Genomic DNA, 16,679 nt, shown 5'->3' with positions numbered 1-16,679 from the left:
GAGAATTTGTGAATGTTACCTATGACCTAATGCATTGGTCGAAGCATATGAAAACATTCAATCGGCGCTGTCGGCTTCGGATTCCTCTCTGTTTTGATTCTCTTCGCTTTTCCGGTGAGAGAATATCGTTTGCGAGCACCCGACGCCTCGTGAGAATGTTTTGTTTATCTCAGCCGCCGCTGTAACGACTGAAGGAAGGAGCTGCTACAACGAGTACTACTGACGGCGCGGTGGTGATCCCCGATGTCCCTAAACATTCTGTCCGCTGTTGATTGCTTTTCAGTCTGTCGTTGACAGTCATTCGAACTGTAAGCGAGTGTGGCTGTACCGTCGTATTCTATCGCGCCTTTGGGAATGTGAGGGGGTGAGATTCAAACTTAGATCATTGGTAGTTTTCGTTGTTTTGTGTCTCGTAAAGATTCTCGTTCCTGTTTGAAATTGAAAAGACGCTTGGCTTGGGACGATTCAGATATTGTGGAAAAATCGCGCGTCGCTCTAGCGCGAGTGGCAGTTGATTTTGCCTGTCACGTGTGCCGGTGACGGAAATTAGCAAAGTAGTGTTCCAGTGTAGAGTGTTAATCGGTGAGGAAGGAAAAATATTTAGTGTGGATTAATAATCGCTAGTGCAATAAGATTACTCATGTAAGCGAGATCAGTGGCAGTCTTCGATTTCAACTGAGTGATGTCATTTAATTGATTGTTTGAGGTTTTTTTTTGCGAGAATCAATTAATGCGTTTGATGATAGCTGGAGGAAGATTAAGGTTCATCTTCATGTGATCACAGGCTACTCTGCTCGGCTTGGAATGCGAAGTGATGAAAACAGGAAAACGGAAAAATTAAGAGGAAAAGAAGCTGATGCTTTGAAGTTATACCGCTTGAGCTGGAGGCTGGAGCGTACGCGCTTGAGCGATTGTTGACAAGTCGCTAAGTGAGTGACGTGTGTGAGAATTCTCCTATTGGATTACAAGAATTCCGCTCTTTGGAACTATTTTTCGACTGTTGGTGTCGATTTTGGAACGTTTGTAGTACTAGATTGATTACATTGGTGATTCAAATTTGGAAAGTTCTATCGGCTCTTGTAATCCAGTAGTGTGCTCGGAAGATGCTTATTTGGTGAAAGTGCTCTGACGAAAGATTGGATTTTAAAGAAGAGTCAGATGACAAAAGACATCAACAATTTCCAGTGACTTTTTCACAGAAGGTAAGTCCCATTTCCTGTGGCTTAATTAATCGACTGCTACTTGTAAAACATTCCTCCATCGTCTCATATTTCACGGGATGACATTTTTTTCGCTGCGTCTCACGCCCCATGTTTTACACTAAAATAAAAACCTAGCTTAAAAAAGAACAACAATAATAGGTTCAAGTCGAAAATAGATATACCCCCACCGTCCCGTTTCCGATAGCCAATCGGTGTTGTGTTCAAGATCTGGAGTAGCAGGTTTCGATCTCCGTAAAACCCGTAGGGAACGAACGAAGTCTCACTACACCGTCTCCTCGCTACCCCTCAGGGGCAACACAATTTAATCATCGCTACAAATCTTTTCTGATCTTCGTCTGTCTCGTGGTCGTTTTTCATATGTACGCTCTTTTATACTTTTTGTTGTTTTCCGATAGGTTCTTTTCCACCTTTTCATTTTTGATACACTCTTCTATTCATATCTCCGACTCCGGCCGAAGCCAACCGGCCTCATCTCTTCTTCATTGATTCGATTCGGCAAAATAAAACAACAACAAAAAACTGAATAAAAAGACAACAGAAGGTAAAACAAAACACACGGTTCAAGCGAGCATCAACAATCCGCATGAATATTAAAGCCTGATCTGAACGAATGTACGTAGAGGAATCCGGTCCGTATTCCTCTCTGTCGTCGTCGTCGGTCCTCCACATATGACGCATCCCGTTCCTCGCGAGCTCGCTCTTTTTCGATTTCATTGTATTTTTTTTTCTTTCAAATCGGGATTCATCTTCATTCCTCTAGTTCTCCTTCATCATCTCATTCATCTTCGCCAGCACCGCGCGCGTATGTCGCGTTCTTGACTTGCGACCTGACCAAGGTCTTTTTTTTTCATATAATGCATAGATCCGAATGGAATAGATGCGAAGTGGTGAATTTTGATTCACCTCTTTTAGAGTTGGGGATTACATTTGACGTTTGGTGTTTTGGATTTTATTTTATTGGGTTGAAAACACTTTGGTATATGTATTATGTATGCCACTTTTGCCTCTACTTGAAGCTAACTGGTAAGTGTTTTCCCGTGTATCCGTTTGGAAGCTGATGAATCTATTCGGTTGTTTGATTTGTTTCTCGATGATGAATCCAAATGGGAATCGAAAAATGTACTTGAAATCCGTTTCCCATACATGAGATCTTTCTTGGTTTGGTTTTAGTATGGTTTTTTTTAGCAGCCTGAATAAGATGACCATCAAACATTTCAGTCAATTCAACCACGGCTGGATTTGATCGCTTTTGAATTGGCTTTCCGATGCGAACCTATAATTGGCTTTTCATTGGACTTCAATTCGATTTGGGATGAAATTTTTAATTTCATTTCTATCGTACTGATATATTATCACACACATTCTAGACAATCAACCAATCTTGGTTAGAGGATACATCATACCATGAATCATCGGTTCTCTATCTTACGTTAATTGATGTAGCTCGTTTTGGAAATTAAATAAACTTGTGACCCATAAATATTGGGACATATATTTTGACAGGTCAAAGTGACTTCAAAAGCATTAATGCTCGGAAAAAAATCCGTTCCCGAAAACGGGAACGGACCGTGAACTAAAAATCACGGCCAACTATCCAGAACAAACTTTTCTCAAATATACACCGTGAACTATGGTTCACGGCTGTGGTTCACGAATATGGGAACTCTTTTTTTCCCGTGTGACCTAAAACGTTACAAAACGGCATTACGACATCAGAATGCACAACGACCATCATGTGTCAAAATAGCTTAAATCTATAAAATAGGAAAAACATCCAAGATAAGCTTAATACTTTCACGCTCAGAATTGAAATACATCAAATATTAAAGGGTGTCCCACATCAAATTGCATCACGGAAAAAACGCTGTAGAAAATTACCTAGTTGACCGATCCTTTTCAAACTTTCACACCATAAAATATAACCCATTAGTAAGCTTTTGGCATATTTATTTCATTCAACTTCAATACCATAACCGTACGCTCGCATCTTACGCTTAACTCCACTCTTGCTGCAGCTTCTTCTGTAGGGAAACCCATTTTTTCTTCATGTCTTGCTCAGATTTGACCTCCTTGGGATGCTTCCGTAGTGCCTGCTTCAGAATAGCCCATTATTTTTCGATGGGTCTTAGTTCCGGTGCGTTGGCGGGAGGGGGGGGGGGTTCATGTCCTTGGGTACGAAAGTGACCCCGTTGACTTCGTACCACTCCAGGTCAACATTTGAATAGTGGCACGAAGCTAGATCCGTGTTGCTTCAACAGAGAAAGCAGACGCTTCCGTAGACACTCCTTGTGGTAGATCTCCCCGTTTACAGTCCCGGTAGTCAAGAACGGCTCACTCCGTTTGCCACATGATCCGATCGCTTGCCAAATCATGTATTTCTTGGCAAACTTTGAAAGTTTCTGCTTTTTTACTTCCTCCGGAACATCAAACTTGTACTGGGCGGTGAAGAACAGTAGCCCCGGAAGCTGCCGGAAGTTCGCCTTGACGTAAGTCTCATCATCCATGATCACACGACTCACCGTTGACTGCACGATTCCGAGTTGTTTTCCGATGTCCCGATGAGGGAGTTGAGGATTTTCCAGGTGCTTGCGCAAAATCAATTCGAGACGTTGCTTTTCGGCTGACGCCATTTTTTCCAACTGTCGAATAACTGACAGCGATAAAAATACAGTTTAAACAATACACTCTAAACTACTTCTATCCAAATTTTCAAGAGAAAATACCCAATGGGTAAATTTCTACAGCGTTTTTACCGTGATGCAATTTGATGTGGGACACCCTCTACAAAATTCTTACTCCTTGATACAAAATTCTCTATGATGAATAATGATCCAAATTCAATTTTTTTTTGGCTACTATAGATGCTGTTTGGTGCATGGAATATGAAAATGTACTTACCTTACCAATCAGGCTAAGGCCTTGTTATCCTCTGCTGTCCGAAGAAGTCGTCTCCACTCTACTCGATCCATGGCCACACTTCGCCAGCCTCGTAGTTTGCGAAGGGTCCGCAGGTCGCCTTCTACTTGGTCGATCCACCTTGCCCGCTGCGCGCCTCTTCTTCTTGTTCCTGTTGGGTCGCTTTCTAGAACCATTTTCAATGGGTCGTCGTGCGGCATTCTTACGACGTGCCCAGCCCACCGTAGTCGCCCAACTTTTGCAATGTTGACGATGGGTGGTTCTCCCAGCAGCTGGTGCAATTCGTGGTTCATTCGCCTCCTTCACGTTCCGTCATCCATCTGCACTCCACCGTAGATGGTACGCAACACCTTCCGTTCGAAAACACCAAGGGCGCGTTGGTCCTCCACGAGCATAGTCCAGGTCTCGTGGCCGTAGAGGACCACCGGTCTAATCAGTGTCTTGTAGACAGTCAACTTCGTGCGGCGGCGAATTTTATTCGACCGGAGCGTTCTCCGGAGTCCAAAGTAGGCTCGATTCGCTGCCATAATGCGTCTTTGAATTTCTCTGCCGGTATCATTTTCGGCGGTCACCAGTGAGCCCAAATACACGAACTCATCGACCACCTCGATTTCGTCACCGTCAATCTGAACTCGGGGTGGGAGGCTAACATTGTCTTCCCTAGAACCTCTTCCTTTCATGTATTTTGACTTTGATGCGTTGATGGTAAGTCCAATCCGCCTAGCTTCAACCTTCAGTCTGATGTACGTTTCCGCCATCGTCTCAAAGTTCCGTGCCATGATTTCGATGTCATCGGCGAAGCCAAGAAGCTGGATGGACTTCCTGAATATCGTGCCACTCGTGTCTTTCCCAGCTCTTCTGACCACACCTTCTAACGCGATGTTAAATAGCAGACACGAAAGTCCATCACTTCGCCATTCAAAGGGACTCGAGAGTGTCCCCGATACTCGAACAACGCACATCACTCGATACATCGTCGCCTTGACCAATCGCGTCAGCTTATCCGGAAATCCGTACTCGTGCATAAGCTGCCATAGCTGATCTTGATCGATTGTGTCGTATGCGGATTTGAAATCGATGAACAAATGATGTGTGGGCACGTTGTATTCGCGGCATTTCTGCATTTCCGCCTGGTATTGCCCCACGAACTCTCTTGCAAATGGTGACAGGCGGCGGCATAGAATTTGGGAGAGTACCTTGTAGGCGGCGCTCAGCAGTGTGATCCAACTTGTAGCCCTTTTTGTAGATTGGGCATACGACACCTTCCATCCACTCCTCCGGTAATATCTCCTCCTCCCAAATCCTGACAATTACCCAGTACAGCGCTCTAGCCAGTGCTCCACAACCGTATTTTAATAGCTCACTTGGTAGTTGATCTACACCAGTTGCTTTGTTGTTCTTCAGCCGACCGATCTCCTCCTCAACTTCTTGAAGATCTGGGGCCGGTAGCCTGTCGTCTTCTGCGCATGCTCCAAGATCTGTTGCCGTGCCACCTTCGTTTTCTGCTGCTTCACCGTTGAGGTGCTCGTCATAGTACTGCTTCCACCTTTCAACCACCTCACACTCGTTCGTGAGAAGGTTACCGTCCAAGTCCTAGCACATATCGGCTTGCGGCACGTAGCCTTTACGCGAACTATTGAGCTTCTCATAGAACTTCCGTGTATGGTTTACGCGGTACAGATTTTCCATCACCCCGCGATCTCGGTCTTCCTGCTGACGCTTCTTCCTTCGGAAAACCGAGTTTGTCTGTTCCGCGCTTGTCTGTATCGCTCCACATCAATCTCGCCCATACTGCATTCTTCTCCTCTACTAACAGTTTACATTCGCCGTCAAACCAGTCATTTCTTCTGTCTGGGATTGCAGTACCTAGTTCCGCTGCAACAGTACTACCTATGGCGGAACGGATGTCCCTCTTCAAGAGAAGCTGCGCCAAACTGCTCTTCCGTGGGTAGTGCAACTTCTAGCTGCTGCGCGTAGTCCTGGTCAACTCCGGCGTCCCGTAGTTGCTCAATGTTGGGTCGCGGCGTTCGACTTCGACGGGTGTTATGCTCCGTCGAGAGGTTTGGGCGGATGCATACTGCAACTAGGTAGTGGTCCGAATCTATGTTCGCACTGCGGTTGATAATGTCGGAGAAGAATTTCCCGTCGATTAGAACGTGATCGATTTGGTTTTCTGTGTGTTGGTCAGAGGCACGTCCCCATCTAGAACGGCGCAGAATCTCCAGGTGGCTTTGTGGATATCCTTGCGGGGGCAAAAGGTACTTCGAACTATCATACCCCGAGAGGCTGCAAAGTTCACGCATCGTTGGCCGTTGTCGTTCGATACGGCATGCAGGCTGTTTGGCCCGATTGCCGGTCTATACATTGCCTCCCGTTGTACCTGAGCGTTTATGTCGCTGTTGACGATTTTGACGTACCGTTGTGAACAGCCGTTGGTCGTACTCCAGCTGCACATAGAACGCTTCTTTCTCGTCGTCGGCTCTCCCTTCGCGTGGGCAGTGCACGTTGATGATGATGTAGTTGAAGAAACGGCCCTTAATCCTCAACTTGCACATCCTGGCGTTGATCGGCTGCCAACCAATCACGCGTTGGCGCATCTTACCCAGCACTACAAAGCCAGTTCCCAGCTCGTTGGTGGTGCCACAGCTCTGGTAGAAAGTAGTCGCTCGATGCCCGCTTTTCCATACCTTTTGTCCCGTCCAGCAAAGTTCCTGCAGTGCTACGACTTCGAAGTTGCGTGGTTGAAGTTCGTCATAGATTAACCTATCGCAGCCCGGGACGCCGAGCGATTTGCACTTCCATGTTCCGAGTTTCCAATCGTAGTCCTTATTTCGTCGCGTAGGTCTGTGCCGATGGTTCAGATCCGTATTTCTTTCTTCAATATTTGCAACTTTATATTTTTTCCAGGGCGGCTTGTTGGGCCTGCCCCAACCCCTGTCTCGCCGGGGGACCATTGTACACGGTTCTGTTTAGAGTCCCACGCTGGCACTAGGACGGTGATCAGCTGCTCCTAACATGGAGAACAGACGCCGTTTTGAGCCGCACCTCCATGGTGAACAGACGCTCGGAAGCCTTTCCTCTATCACCGTACTATGGTTACCGCGCCAGTGTTCGCGTCGCACCTCTTCACTTTGCTATTGCCGGACTGGCAACATTGCCCAGGCTACGCCACCCAGCTTTGTCCATGTTTTAGCAGGTAGTCTTTTGTTATCATATGACTCGGGGAGGCGTGAGGACCAGGGCTAGGTATTCCGCTCCTTCCAGTAAACTCACCATTTTGTAGTCATCTGGCCACCGTCATCTGGCCACCGTCATCTGGCCACCGTCATCTGGCCACCGTCATCTGGCCACCGTCATCTGGCCACCGTCATCTGGCCACCGTCATCTGGCCACCGTCATTCGGCCACCGTCATTCGGCCACCGTCATTCGGCCACCGTCATTCGGCCACCGTCATTCGGCCACCGTCATTCGGCCACCGTCATTCGGCCACCGTCATTCGGCCACCGTCATTCGGCCACCGTCATTCGGCCACCGTCATCTGGCTGTTCCATTCCGCTGTCATGATAGCCAACGTAGCCGCGCACACCAGACCAGATCGATCCGCCCAATAAACATTCAAGGTAAATTAATCCATTGCGTTAATTAGGACAGCGTACACCGAAAATTCCCCCTCGCCGACAAATCCTGGGATCCGGGAACAAAAGAGGCCTTTGGTGCCCACCCCAGTGGCTACCGACAGGCTTAGACCAGCAGCTAGGGGTCTAGGCACGTCCCCATCTAGGACGGCGTAGAATCTCCCGGGGTCCAACAGCAAAGAGTTTCACAGTTGACCGATTCATAAAATCTGGTCTATAGTAAATATACCATTAATTTGGTCCTTTTTGTAAAATTCTGTGCAGTGACAAGAAACACGTCTTCTAAAAATTAAAAGTACAAAACACATATTTACATTGCCGGCGTATCAAACATGTTAACGGTGGTGTATCAAAAATCATTATGGCGGCGCGCCGATTCAAAAACTAAATCTTTGGGTAACATTTTGAACTTTTTGTTAGTACAATTCTCTGTAATTTTTTTTACAGGAAACGATTAAAAACAAAAAAACATCTTAAATATTGTTTCCTATGTTTAAATTGCATCAAAAATTGTATTACCAAAATATTCAAAAATTAGACTAAAATTTCTTGTTTTAAGATTTTTGTATGTTTTCTAATGTCCATGGTATTGAAAAATCCAAAAGTTTGCATTTTTCATGGGTTTTTTTTTGATAAAATAATTTCAAACATTGAACAAGCCAAGGGGTAGGTCACTCCGCACACCAATTTTGGGTAATCTTTTTTGTCAGTGTGCCGCAAGTATGCTGATTGTGCCGGTATTAGAGCAAGCTGCGATTGTTTGTAAAATACCCATCCCGGCAACCCGGTATTTCTGACACCTTGAATGTTTTGGTTTGAAATCGCAAGGACAAATCGGATTGAGAATGACGCGGGAAGTGGTCGGTGTGCAAAATTTCGGTGTTTTGTGTTTCATAGCCCATAGGGTAATAAAAGTCCTGTGTTTTAGTGTTTTATAATGCCCTCAACGGCATACCAGAAACCTAGCCTTTCGGCCGGAAAGAGTTGGAACCGGTGGGGAGTATTGTTGGAGACCGACTATAGACTAGAGACTTCTTTAGTTTGTTTTGTGTGAGTTGCAGCAATATTTGAATTAAGGATACTAATGAGGTCTGATTAACTGCCTCTTTCTCTTGAGTCCACTCTAAAACCTACATTTCGTATTTAGATCTATAAGTGAACTGCTGGTCTGAGTTTCTCTGGTATACACTCAAAAAATTTATCACATATCTAATGGATGAAATCCATGTGATTTTCACATAGCTTTCCTGTGATCACATAGCAGCAAATCCCACCACAGAATCACATGAATATTATGAGGTCCATGAAATTCATATGAAAAATCATATAAAATTAACGTGATCGTATAAATGTTATGTGAAATTCAGATGAATTCCATTAATTTTGATTATGGATGAAAATCATGTGTGTTTACAATGGAAGCTACATGAAAACTATTTTCGGTGTATTCAATTAGAAGATGTTCCTGAACATACAGTCAAACAGCACGTAATGTTCTGAACAACTTCAATGACAGTTGTCCAGCTGTGCTCCCATTTTATTTACACCAATCTAACGCCTACGAGATTGTGCCGAAGGTATGCCGAAAATGTGCCGATGGATGTGCCCATCTGTGTAGAATATAATTCCGACACAATGTGCTGAGTTACTTACCCCTTGGAACAAGCACATTTCAAGAATTTGAGTTTTTAACACTTACTTTAATAAAATTGCCGTGTTTATCGCAACAACTTATTCACCGGCGTTTTTTCGATCAGAAGTGATGTTTATGTGAAAGTTAACATTTTGAAAAAAAAAAACAAATTACAAGGTTCAAAATGTCCGAATTTTAGCAAACATGTGAATGTCCAAACAAACAATTATGCAAAGTTTCATGCAAATCGGAGAAGGTCGAAATTCTACAATGCGTGATTTGGCGTAGATGTGAACAAAAGTGTGCTCCGTATCCTGATTTAGCCAGAACATTACAAATTCACTAATCAAATGATACCAAACAAAGCGACAAGCGTAATTCGTCAACATCAGAAGAAAAAAAAAATGTTCGCTCGTCGCAAAACTCGCGACCAATTATATCCCGCGTCAATCAGTCAAACAATCGGAATCGATTGCTCGCAAATTAATCCATCGCGCTCGGTTGACCCTTAAAATTGCGCCAGTCATACGTGCGTGCGATGAGAGACCACATCAAGCGGAATGAATGATTGAAAAGTATGTGTGTTGTGTGTGCGTGTGTGAGTCCTATGCACAATTAAATTGTTTGCCTATTCGCTTGTTTGTTGTCCGATTTTAGCACGTTTCCATCTAGGTAGGCAGGCAATTCCAATCCCCCATGTTTTGCACACTTCACTGTCTGTCATTTGTCTGCTGTTCGGTTTCGGAATTGGTTCGGTTCCCGTTTATCTGGTATGGTAAAAGCTGTCAGTTGGTTTAAATGATGTATGAGAAATTAAAAGGCCCATATATCTAACCCGAAAAGATTGGGAAATTGTGTGCAATTGCTGCCGTGGTTGTCCGCTATAAGCGGTATTGTATGTAAACGCATTAGGGAACACATTTTTCTAAAGCGCCCTCAAAGTGGCTTTCCGGCTGCCGACAACGAAGGGACGTGTCACATGTCCGCCCGGGGTATTATGGCGGTAGTTGCGACGGGCCCCGAAGTGCGATGTGGTGCCACATGAATAATTCATGTCGCTTGGACGATTGGCGAACGAAGAAAAAGGTTTGTGACGCCTGTATGGTCTGTTTTTACTCTTTTTATTTGAGGTTAGTAATGAATCCGTTCCGCATACCCTTAATTCATATTCGTCTAGATTTACATTAATACACCGTACATTTCCGCCGTTGTATAGTTCTAGACCACGATAAAACCTTATTAAGGTCTAACATTTCTTTTAGTTTTTGGCTTCGACAACCCTTCACCGTGAATGAATTCCCCTCACATTCACCTCAACCCCATCAAACTAATTCATTTTTATAATTTTACAACCGGATAATTTGTTTGTTGAATGCCTATTATTATTACTACTGCTTTCTGAAGTTGGTTCCCTTTTTTGGAATGCACACAGGTAATCACACCGCGCGCGCGCTCTGGTGATTGAGTGGAGTGTTTTGTCCACTAGGAAGGGCCCCAGTCTTGTCGGTCGGTCGGCCACCTTTTGACAACCGGATGCTCCCATTTACGAACATATGCGTGTACGTATAGATTCAGGAGATGCGTGCGCTCGTAGAACTATGACAAAAGCTCTTTGGGATTCGTTTGCGGTACACAACGAGCCAGAAGGCATCAATCACACCGGAGACCGCATTTAAATTCGGCGAGCGCACGCAGATCGATAGGCGACAAATAGGGCGCTGCTGGTTTTGTTGCGATCGAAAAAAAAAAAAACCGTTAGGCCTTAAGTGATTGGTTATGAATTTTGATCGATTTTTATTTTTGTGGATTGTATTGGTCCCGCTCGATCGGAATTTGAATTGGGACAGTTTACCTCTAGCGGATGGTTTCATTCATAGATCCCAACAAAGTCATCGCGCGTACTCCGATTGTATTCATCAACCCACGCACCATTTACGGTTTTTCGTATTTGTATACATGACGTCTCATTTGAATATTGTGGAGAGTCTTATCTCCGCCCGTTCGTCACAACCCACTCCGGAACAAACCACCGTTAATTGTCAATTATTGCCATTATTTCGTTATGGGAAAAAATTCAGCTGAAATAGTAGACCGCCGTTTACATTCAATAGCCCGCGCCCTTTTTCCACGGTTGAAAGCAGAGTGATTTGTTACTGCATTGTAGAGATGATTTGCGCTGCCGTGAGCATGTGGAAGGCATTGAACTCTTCGTTGCAACAACAACACTTATGAATACTAATCATGGAATATTCGTTGCGGAGTTAAAAGGAAAGGGGTGTAAGTCCCAAGCAGGATCAAACATTTTTATTAAGCCATTAACACCCGAATTGCTTCATATTTAAATTTGTTACAGTAGCATAGCATAGATCAAGCTACACAAATTTGTAGGTGGTACGAGCTCTAAGCTACTGTTAAGAAGAAGACCCACCTCCTTCCGGTACTGTTAGATAGTAATTTGGGATTAATCACTGCCTCTTAGTTAAAGGATGTTTCTCTTTCCAGCAGCCCAGAGCTGTCCTGGCCACGTCCTTGCAACTAATGGGGATGGGGAAGGAATGTTAGTCCGAATTTTACTTAAGAGATATGCAAAGAACCCTACGACCCCTCATAAACTTCACTTCATCTCGTTAAGTTTAAAACAATTTTTATTTTTTAGATATTTGTATATGCATTGTCTACACTGATTGACGACAAATAAATAAATAAATGTCACAGGAATTTCGGATTTCGTTTAGTTGAAAAGTAGTTAAGTTTAGTTTTCTTTATAAACAAGATTTAGGTAGTTGAAAAGTAGGCCAAAGGTTAAACCCAGTCGGAGTTGCTGGCAATTATTGTTTTTTTTAAAGTAAGTCTGTAATAAAGCTAGAAAATATGATCATTCTTTGCTGCTGCTCCCTACCTAAATACGAATAGCGTTACGATTATGCTGCTGAAAAGTAAATCTAAATGAATTTAATAACTGGATCAATATAACATAAGCATGAGATTTAATATGACCGAAAGTAAGTTGCAAAAAGGAATTCATGATCTGTTGACGTTTCGACTAAGAGTGGAAAATAAACTATGCTTGAATCAAATACGTTCTGATATTCTGCTAAAAGTACCTGATTATCTTCCTATGCCTACACAAATAAATTCTAGTTAGTCCGGTAGTGTTTTTATGGAAGAAAAATGTTTGCAATATACATAATCTATTATTATCTTATACTGATCCCATTGCAAACAATTTTAACCCGAAAGTTGAAAGATGATAGCTCTGTTGAGATTCAGTAACCCATTTCAGAATGGTCACTCACGTCCATTCCGAGGTTACTTTCACTTACAACAAGCCCCGCATACACGTAGTACCGATATAAAATGTATATTGGTACTGCGTGTACACTTCCATCATCAAAGCAATTCCTGCTTTGTAGATGGCACGTATTTAGTAGGATGCATTTAATATCTAGTTGTAATCAGTTAGATCTCACCGCTTATGTATTGTGTCCTTGCTGCTGAATCTTTGTCATCTCGATTATCGTTGAGTCCTGTTGAATAATCGGCATCTGTATTGGAATACTCTTCTCTCTCTTTCTCTATCACTTTTCGATGTTTTTCGTATCTCTTCAATTTAGTTGACTGCTGGTTAACTTTATGTGGAATTAAAATAGCGAGAAACCGTTGAAAAACTGACTATTCTTTTCCAGTTCTGATCGAGTGTAGCTCTTGAACAACACATCGTCACTTCATCTCCAGCTCCACCTCGATACGTAGTTCAGTATCAGATTACGCTAGAGAATTTCTCGATCCGGAAAAAGTTTTTCTTGTTGTTTTGCTCCTTCATGCTTTATTTTGATTCTCAGAATTTGCACTACTCACCGAATCTTCCACCTCCAGATTCTATGGCCCAGCATCGAAATGCTGGCGTTTGATGCTGCTTTCTCCAACTGCCAATAAACCGTGCTACCTTGATCCTGGTAATCGTATCCTGAGTTATCAGCGATAGTTAAGAAAAAACCTCAGGGCAAATTTTCACAATACAAAAAAAAATCGAAAAAAAAAACTTGACAAGGAAAAAAATATCCTTCATCTTGAAGCACAGCATACTTCGATATTCTCTAGTTAGTTTAATAATTCATATTACAAAATTTGTTGTTGTTTTTTATTAATTTATTTGATAAGGCTCCATCGAATTAACTTTACACAGCCAAGGATTCTTGTTCTCTATACAACACATTTTAAAACTATAGTGAAAAGGTACAACACAATAAACACTTTATCTTCAGCAGGTTTCATTGTATGGCAGTATCGCCAACGGGAGGTAGAGCGCTTCCATTACAGCAATGGACGCAAAACGTGGTCAACATTCACACACTCATCACGAAACGGTTACGATGCATCGACCGAAAGAACTGCTGATGTAGAACAATGAGGAGGACCTGGGACGGGACTTGAAAATCGGGTAGCGATTTCGAGCCAATTTGCTGTCAAATCCGAGCCAGTTGCTGATTGGTCGATTTGACAGTAGCAATCGTGGAATAAAAAATGACAGAGGGATCACATCAATCTGACTGGCAGTGATGCCGGAATCAATGTTGACGTCAATGGCGTTGTTAATTGTTTATATTTGCGAAAGTAAAGTTGGAAAACAGGGTCCACGGCGTGCTTTAAGCGATTGATATTCTTGTTTATTTATGGTTGTTTTTATTGTGTTAAGTAAAAATGATGTACAAGGTGCTAAACTGCGGTAGAAACTCCGAATAAAATAAAAATAAAAATAGAAGAATCATTCTGCAATCCTGGCATCATTGGTCAATTCCGTCAAACACCATGCACTAATTTTCGACGGGAATTCATCAAAAACATTAAGAAGAGTGAGAAGCTGGATTGTCCAGTCCCGTCCCGGAGGAGGACCACACAATGGTTGCTGCCGAGTAAACAGACGATCCCGTGCTCCAAACACATAAAGCAACGAACGATACAGACTAAACGGTTGCTACGACTACCATGACAAACTCGCTCTGTAAAACAGCTCGATCGGAGTGGTAGAAGGATAATGATATATTGCTTGCGTGCTTTGTTGCAATATAAACGAATGAAGACATAGCTTGATCTGAATCAAGAAAAGACATAACACAAAAATTTACACTAACACACGTGTATCATCTTCGGCTTTACTTCGTGAAGCAGCTTGCCAACAATTTGCTCGTTTCCTTCTACCGCCCCGAGTGTCACAGCTCACAGCACGGGCTACTTGTGATGCAAAAAAGGAAAAAGATTGTATCATTGTTGCTTTTCACTTCTGACATAGCGTTATCATTCGGTTCGTTGATCGCTTGTCATTTTGTCATTTGGAGATATTTTTGATTCCTTGCGTGACATACATTGAGAGTGGCCTGCTTCTGTCGACAGCCGAGTGAACACTGATTTTGTTGTTGTTGTATACTTCAACAAAAGTTTTAAAATACAAGTTATTCACAGCCGTCCCAGAAAGTCCTTTTTAAGCCTGGTACGCAGCTGAAAAGAAAACGAAAAAGTATTTTTTGAGGAATATTCCCAAAAGTAAATTTGACAGCTATAGAGAGGTGTCTTTTGCTAAATTTTGAGATCATAGGGATCGTCTAATTTAAAAATCAACAATTATCAGTTTTTATGTTGCTTAAATGCATCCAAAAACATCATTTTTACAACAAACGTTAAAATTACCTAATGATTGAAGTTCATCTTCGGGTCCAAAAGAACACCAATATCAGTCATATGATCTACTCTGCGAAGCGAAAAGTTATCAATGTGGTAGTCATATATGACCGGGCTCTTAGAGCGGTGGAATGTCATTACTGCACACTTTGGAATGCTGATGATGAGCTTATTGCGGCGGCACTAATCCACAAACAAATCTAGGAGAGGTTGAAGACGATGACAATCCTCAATCGAGTGAACTGTGACGTAAAGTTCAAGGTCACCTGCATAAATGAGAAGCTTGCATTTTACTCCCAACAATGCTGCTACATCGTTGAAGAATAACGTAAACAGAGGTGCTGGTAAACGTAGAAGAGACACAAGATCCTAGTCGTACTCGAAGAGTTCGTCCGGCCAAGTACGCATGTAGTCATGATATAAGCTGCTCTGAAGCTCCTAGTCGGGAAAGCTTACATAACAATACCTTCTGGTCGATCTTATCGAATGCGGCTTTCATATCAGTCGACTTGTGCCTTATCCTCCATCGCGGTGATGCATATACTGGTGCAATCCAATAAATATAAAGGTAACCGGATAACCGGATTTTAGAATATTCTATTGAGGTAACGGATGTTTTTGTCGGTTACTTGGGTGAAGAGTTTCTATTTTGGTCTGAAAAAGTAAGAGGTTGATTGGAGGAATTTCTTGCTAAAAAATTTCATTTGTGAATTATTCGCGATCAATCATATAAATTCGCGATTTTTTTGCTTTTTTCTAGCGTCCTGGAGAAAATCTTACCTTAATTCGAAGGGTTTCTGGGTAATTGACAAGGTCATGTGGTATCCGGTCATTGCGAGAATTTGTATGTACCATTTCAATACTGTTGCGCATTTAACCACAAACATTTGGCTGCTGGGTACATTATCGAAGAGCTTTGGGGGTGATTGTGGCTGGCAACAATAATTTATGGTGGTCCTTAAAAGAACCGTTTTGTCGTGATGGTAGAGTAATGCTATTAGGGTGTTCAACACGGATGAGGCTGGTGAGCTGTATGTTGTTTGGAACGAGGGTGACGCGCTTGGCATAGATGGCCAACAGCAACTCATGAAGAGCTACTGATACCGATCAGTAGCGGTGCGGCTACTTCCTCCTTCTTCAGTGAATGGACGCTTATGTGGGCTGCTGCTCGCGGGAAGCCTTTCGTTGTGTACCGGAGAACAATGTTAGTGAAAAATAATGTCGAATATTGTGGAAGTTCAAGGAAATATTGGTAAGTGCATTCATGTGAAACTCTTCGCAATTTCTCATGTGTCAATCGATTTACAGTTAATCGAAAGCGTTTCAAGAAGCCTCGATATCTAGCTGAAGACGAGGCGTTATACGTTTGGTTCCTGCAAAAACGGCAGCTAAACGTTCCTGTAAGCCACGAATTGCTTCAAGTACAGGCTCAGAAGTTCTATTCATCATCTATGTTCTGTGTTCCGAAGATGAATATGGTAGTCGTGGGTATGTTGACACATTTATCAAAAGGCATGATATTCGCTTCTTAAGATAACTGGGGAAAAACTGTCCAGTAACCTTGTGGTTATCGGCCAATATGTTGTAGTTTACTC

General features: G+C 42.9%; 1 protein-coding gene across 1 annotated transcript in view; it reads left to right on the top strand.

The window, feature by feature from the left end:
• The first annotated feature begins 328 nt into the window (after nt 1-328).
• by (blistery) overlaps nt 329-16,679 on the top strand; it is an 854,610-nt gene continuing 838,259 nt past the window's right edge. The window contains exon 1 of the mRNA XM_065239770.1: nt 329-1,202. The gene's annotated coding sequence lies outside the window, so the exon portion shown is untranslated. The remainder of the gene's footprint in view (nt 1,203-16,679) is intronic.

The sequence above is a fragment of the Ochlerotatus camptorhynchus genome, unplaced genomic scaffold, assembly GCF_037179485.1.
Source record: "Ochlerotatus camptorhynchus isolate MF236.1 unplaced genomic scaffold, CSIRO-AGI_Acam_v1.1 ptg000062l, whole genome shotgun sequence".
Taxonomy (NCBI): domain Eukaryota; kingdom Metazoa; phylum Arthropoda; class Insecta; order Diptera; family Culicidae; genus Ochlerotatus; species Ochlerotatus camptorhynchus.
Note: the sequence above shows the minus strand (reverse complement) of the source record. Positions and strands in the feature narration are given on the sequence as shown.